This window comes from Copadichromis virginalis, linkage group LG13 (assembly GCF_057382275.1).
Source record: "Copadichromis virginalis isolate Kocher_CV1m ecotype Utaka linkage group LG13, C_Virginalis_male_GT1.1, whole genome shotgun sequence".
In the NCBI taxonomy this organism is placed as follows: Eukaryota; Metazoa; Chordata; class Actinopteri; order Cichliformes; family Cichlidae; genus Copadichromis; species Copadichromis virginalis.
Window position 1 is genome coordinate 27,028,997 of NC_140630.1, and position 6,000 is coordinate 27,034,996.

A 6,000-nucleotide genomic window follows, 5' to 3' on the forward strand; every position below is an offset into this window, starting at 1 on the left:
AGCTAATGTGAATGCTAACCTGCTAGCTGATGTTAACCTCGTTTGTATTACTAGCAAAAGCCCACCCAGGTTTTCACATTTTGTTTTAAAGAAGTTCCAAATTCCATATTTAGTGGTGACTTAAACATAATTCCATCATCGAAATTTTGGAGAACAATTTTTTTTGAAACACTTTAACTACAGTATACGCCAACGAGAACATAACATGAATGAATCCCAATTTTTTTGAACCACTAATGCGAGGCAGGATGGATCGAAGCATCCAAGCTTTTAGGTTGTTTACATCAAATCCTTAAACTAAGATCTGAATTTCACAGCAGAAATCACGACTCTTCAGACCAGGAAACATTTTCAAAAGCATATTGAAACTGTGATGTCTATGTTACCATGAGTCAGCTGGCCTCATAAAGTGTTTTGTCTCTATTACAATATCAGGGCTGAACATCTTAAAGCTTGCCCCTAAAAATACCCCCATAATTTAATAAAGGAAAAAACCCAGGTAAACTAGTAAAATAAAATAAAAAAGAAACTGTAAGATGTAATAATATAGCCTGACTTAAATAGCATTTAATTACACTGGAATCATGCCCTCAGTTGCAGACTGTACTATAGAGTGTGAACAATGAAATGAAGCCAAATACAGTGCGAAGCTAATAATTCAGCATGTGCAGTAGTCTCAGGAGACTCTGTTGCTTCAAAGAGCAACAGAAGTTGTAGTGCTTCCTTGTTTTCTTTTAATCAATCTTTAATGATTTCATAAAAAATGGAATGGTCAATCTACTGAATTCACTATCACGGCAAGAAAGAGGTGAGTCGTACACAACATCACAGAGTTCACAGCTATTAATGTTGTCTGTCCTCAGTCGGTGTAAATCGTGCTTTCTATGCTGATGGGAATGTAGACACAGTATAAAAGGTAAGATTAAAGAAAGGAACTACAAAGAGCTTGTTTCATGTAGTTGCAAATGTTTTATTCATCTCACATTGAACTGCTGCACCATCCAACACTTTGTCTGAAATCTTTAAATCATTGCGTTTTCTTCTTTTTCCTAAAGTGCTGCTATCAGAGGACATAAAGGTTACATTCTAGTTCGCACTGGCCAAACCCATGTCAGACTTTCTCCAACATTGATCGTCACGACAATATCATTACACACTAGCAGCTAGGACAGTAAAAACTTTGATTCTTCTGTCTTGTGAGCTCATGTCCGGCCATAGTGAGATACTTTTAACCAGAGGATAGAAAATACATGAAAAGTGGCTCCCAGATGTGCACATATGTGGCCATCTGGGAGCAGTAGTCCAACCAGTAGTCCAACCAAGAGTTAAAGTAGCTCTATGAAGATTTTACTAGAGATCTGAACAAAGATTTAAAAATACAAATAATTCAATCAACCTCATCAAGAGAACTTAGAGAAAATAAGAAAGTGGCTATAGACAGAAAGAGAAGCAGGGTTTATCTGTACTTGTAGTCAGTGTTGACAGTGTTAGCCAGCAGCCAGAGGAAGCCCCCCACCCACCCACAAAAATTCCACAACAAGCAAAGACACTTCAGTCGGAGTCAGGACAAGCTGGACCCTAGCTGGAATGCTCAGTCACAGTGTTTCTTGTTTATTGGAATGCTAGCTGTGCTTCTGCCTGTTCTTTGTCACATATACTAAGCTGAGGGTCATCCTAACCTACAGTTAAGCTGGCAATTATTCATACGCCTTCCCTGTTTTTATGTATTGTGAAACAATGTCTATCCTTTATGTTTATCTGCAAAAATATATAAGTAATGGTGGTACAATAGGTATAAACACTTTTTTAGTTTTATTGACATCGATAATTATCCTCAAATTTTAAGGCAAAATACAAAAATTCTTATAAACGTCACAACTTCAAAACATTTTAGTTTTGATTAAATATCTAAATTTCCTGCACCATGATTCTAAAATCACATGTTGCCAATATATCAAATGTTACTGTGATAAAGACTGAGGAGCTCAGTGTTGACTTGAGGTCAAGATTTTGCTAGCCCCCATGACGCTACGTGGATTCTCTTTTATAATTATTTATTTATGTGTTGTGTTATGTTGGTCTGTTTTTGGTTGTCTGTGTTTGTTTTGAAAATGTGGATGAATGACTTATTTACTGCAGACCAAATATTCCTGTGAACTAAAGTAAGTAACCTGAACCTTGTGACTGCCCATAAAGAGGTTCAAAGCTAAAACACGGCTGCAAAACGATTCCAAGTTCACAAGGCTACTGTACAATCCATCATGGGAAGCTCAAGAACACTCAGACACTTTGAAAGTTCCAGGTTGGAAGTTCAAAGTGTCCCCAGTCTTGGCATGGAAGTCATTAGCAATCCAATAACCACTTCCAAGGCCATCCTGAAGAATCTGTCACTAGTGGATACAAATTTCAAGGGCTACACTTCAGTGAACTCTTCATTATGTTTGTGCTCAAGCCCATGCTTCTGAAAGCACATTTGGCATTTAGAAAACAGCGCTTGGAGAAGGGAGAAGCTTTCTGGTTATTTATTTTGTGGTCTTAGGAAACAAAACTTGAGCTTTCTGGACACATGGGCACAGCCTTTGTATGGAGGACAAAAGCAAGGAAGCATGATGGTGGGAACTGTGGTCAAGGTCGAATGGATCATGATCATGACCCTTGAAGAAAGTGCAAGATATTCAACCTCTAATCTGGGTTTATGCCGTAACTTCACAGCAGTAAATTCACCAATAATCGTGTGAAGGTTTAGAAGTGGGCATTTCAAAGTCCCGACCTCAGCGCCAATGAAAAGTTGCTGAAGGAGCTGAAATTCAAGGCCTTCAACCTAACTCAGCTGGAGGTCTACGGCAAGAAGGAGTGGTTTAGGATACAGGAAGTTAAATGCAGGATCATGGTTATGAACTACAATAACAAAGTAGAAGATGCAATTAAGCAAAAAGAATATTCTATTGATTGCTATGACGAGTATGTGTAATTATAAACACTGACATTTTGCATTATTCTTAACTGTCCATGTTAAAAGTTAAAAAGCATTAAATCGTACTATTCTACTATTATGTATTTGAGCCCTTTGGCAAATTAATTAGGTAAATGACAGACACTGCTTCACAAAAAACAAACAAGCAGGGTATGAATAACTGCGGGCTTAGCTGTATATTCTGCCACTCGCATCTCGCTTCTGTGAAATACTACTTTTTATGTTTGTTTATTGTACTTTAAAACATTAGACATGACCATATCTTGGCCCGAGACAGTTTTAATCCCAAGGATTTCACTTCCTCCTTAGGTAAACGTTAAAACAAATGCTTGTGTTGTGCGTCACTTTCAAATCCCACACATCTGCATCCAGATTTACTCATGTATTTACTACTAATTCCACATCCCCACGGATAAATCATTAAACACGAATGAGAAGAATCTCTGGCACCGCCTCTCAGTGGCTCTTGGTGACGCTGATTCATTGGCCACAGGTTTTTATATCACAATACGATGACTTAAGAGACTATTGTGAAATGATGAGTGTATTTTTATTGCATGACAAATATTCTGACGTGACTTTTTATACTCTTTTATCAAATTTAGTCCTTTAAGTTTAACAGGAATTAGTAATAACGTTTTTAAAAGAATCTTAAAAAAATAAACTCTATGCTCAGTGAATCTACTGATGGTAAAGTAGTCAGTTTTTACTGCTCACCCGCTACTATTGACTTGTGATAGCATCTGATTTGCTCATTTCCTGTGGGCAGACAAGTGACCGCGCCACATCCTAGAATTTTAGCTATGTTATCAGTATTTTAACAGCAGAGTAATGAAAATAAGACTCACATAATTTAACTGTAACTTGGGCGGTGCTTCCTTTTTAAAGGATCATTCCGAGTCTTACTTTCCATCCTTCGTAAAAGCTTTAATGACACCGTACTCGCCAAGTTGATAGCTGACACTGGGAATGTGGTGATACTGTTAGCAAAAACACGAGTGACATGAAACATGATCGCATAGGTTCAAAAACTAACCATCCGGTTAGACAACCGTATCTAAAAAGAAAGCAAGGGCCCAAGCTGATGATTGCCAATCACTGATTATCATCTAACTTTGAGTTTAACTTTGACCTCCCGTACTTACCTTCTCACTTACTGAGAACAACATCATGACAGAAAAAATAAGACTTCAGTTACATAAAGCAGATTTATCCTTTAAACCTTTGGGAGATGCTCGTGCCAGCTTATTGTAAACTCCGGCTAGATGACTTTGTTTTAGCGACGCCGCAGTCCCGTAAATCAGCTCCCTAACCATATGTTGGCAAGTGGAAATTAAAAAAAAAAACAAGATAAACAGTAAACAATGCATCTCCTCCCCCTCCTCTCCTCTACCTCCAGTTTCTCATGTTTTTCTTGCTCAGGCTTTATTTGTGTGGTTGCTGAGTGAAAGCCACCACAGTGGCAAAGAGGCCCAGAATAGCCGAGGGTGGGGAAGGCCAGTGGACTTGCATGTGGGCTGCTGAGCTGTGTGCTCTGTAGTGTCTCTAAACCATCCGCTGGCCTGTGGAATGGAGGCTGCTTCCTCATGCATGCCAGTGGTCAGAGCCGGGCCTACACACCCTCAACTATTTCTGTCCTCTTCTCTTACTCTTTTTTCACAGACTTACCTCCTCTTTCTTTTCTTCCTTTTCTGCCTTTAAGGCTTTTAAAATATGTGAAAATGCACTGGAAGCATGCACGAGGATGAAAGGGAGGAGGAAAATAGAGTCCGAGGGGGAAAATAACTAGATTGACTTTGCCCTCTACCCTAATTTCCACTTGATTTTGTGTCAGCCTGAGCAGAAATAAATATAAATTTTCCTGTTCCTATTTTATAATTTATTATGAGCTAAATAACTTTCTGCCAAAGTTAGTTGGCTCATTTATTCCACATACTCTCCGTTTTCAACCAGTCCCATCTTATTTTTGGCAGCTGTGCTGTAATATAACACCAGTGACACAGGAATATTTATCTATTTTTTCCTCCTCCTGCTGTAAAATGCTCAGGAGAGGGAAACATTTAAATTTAAATGGAAGAAAAATATAGTCACCGAGTTAAATGCGCAATGCTATTTCTAGATGTTAAAGAAACAGTAAGTGCTGCGAGGAAAAAGGATAAACACACCCCGTAGTGTCGTTAATCACAGCGTCGGTCATCAGCGTTAACGATAACACCGACATTCCTGGGGCGTTACTGCAGCTGATCACACAGTGATGTGGAGCTGATTAAGTCTAATTCAGTGACTAATGAATGTTTAGCTACCTCAGGGCAGCAAGAGAGAAATGCAAACCATTCCTTTTTGTTTGGTATCCGAATGTGTTGGCAAAGTGCGCCTCTGGGAAATATAAATTCTAAACAATGTAATGGCAGGCTGCTGGGGAATTTTTCATGCGTACAGAGAGAGGCATTGTTTCAGGGAGGCCTTAAGTTAACATTTGTTACTCTCAGGCTTTCTTTGCAGGCCTAAATGTGCACCGTTCAGCGACACAAAAGACCATACGAGTGAAATATTGCCTGTTTGCTTAGATGCATTCCAGACACCTGGTGAAGCAGAAACGCACACACATACTCGACACACAAGAACGTGTCGACTGAAAACCTGTACAGAACTTAAATTGCTGCTATATCTCCCACTCAAACACTCTCACTCCCTCTGTCATCCTCTTTATTCACAAATGTATGCACAGGCTTACTGTATTTTACTGGTCTGGATGCACGCCAGCCGGGCCCACCGTATTTCTAAAAGAGTGCATTACAGGCATGACAGACGGACCGTAGAGGCCCACTCATTGTGGGTTAGTAACCTGAATTGCCCCTGTTGTCAAACCCAACACATTTCAACCAAGAAATGAAAAGAAATCCTGTCAGAGAATAACTGAATGTCAGGCACCAATGCCATGCCCTCACATCTCACACAAACGCTGCTTTTATATTTTCATATATAAATGTGTAACTTTGAGAATGCTTTTTTTTTTTTTTCATTCT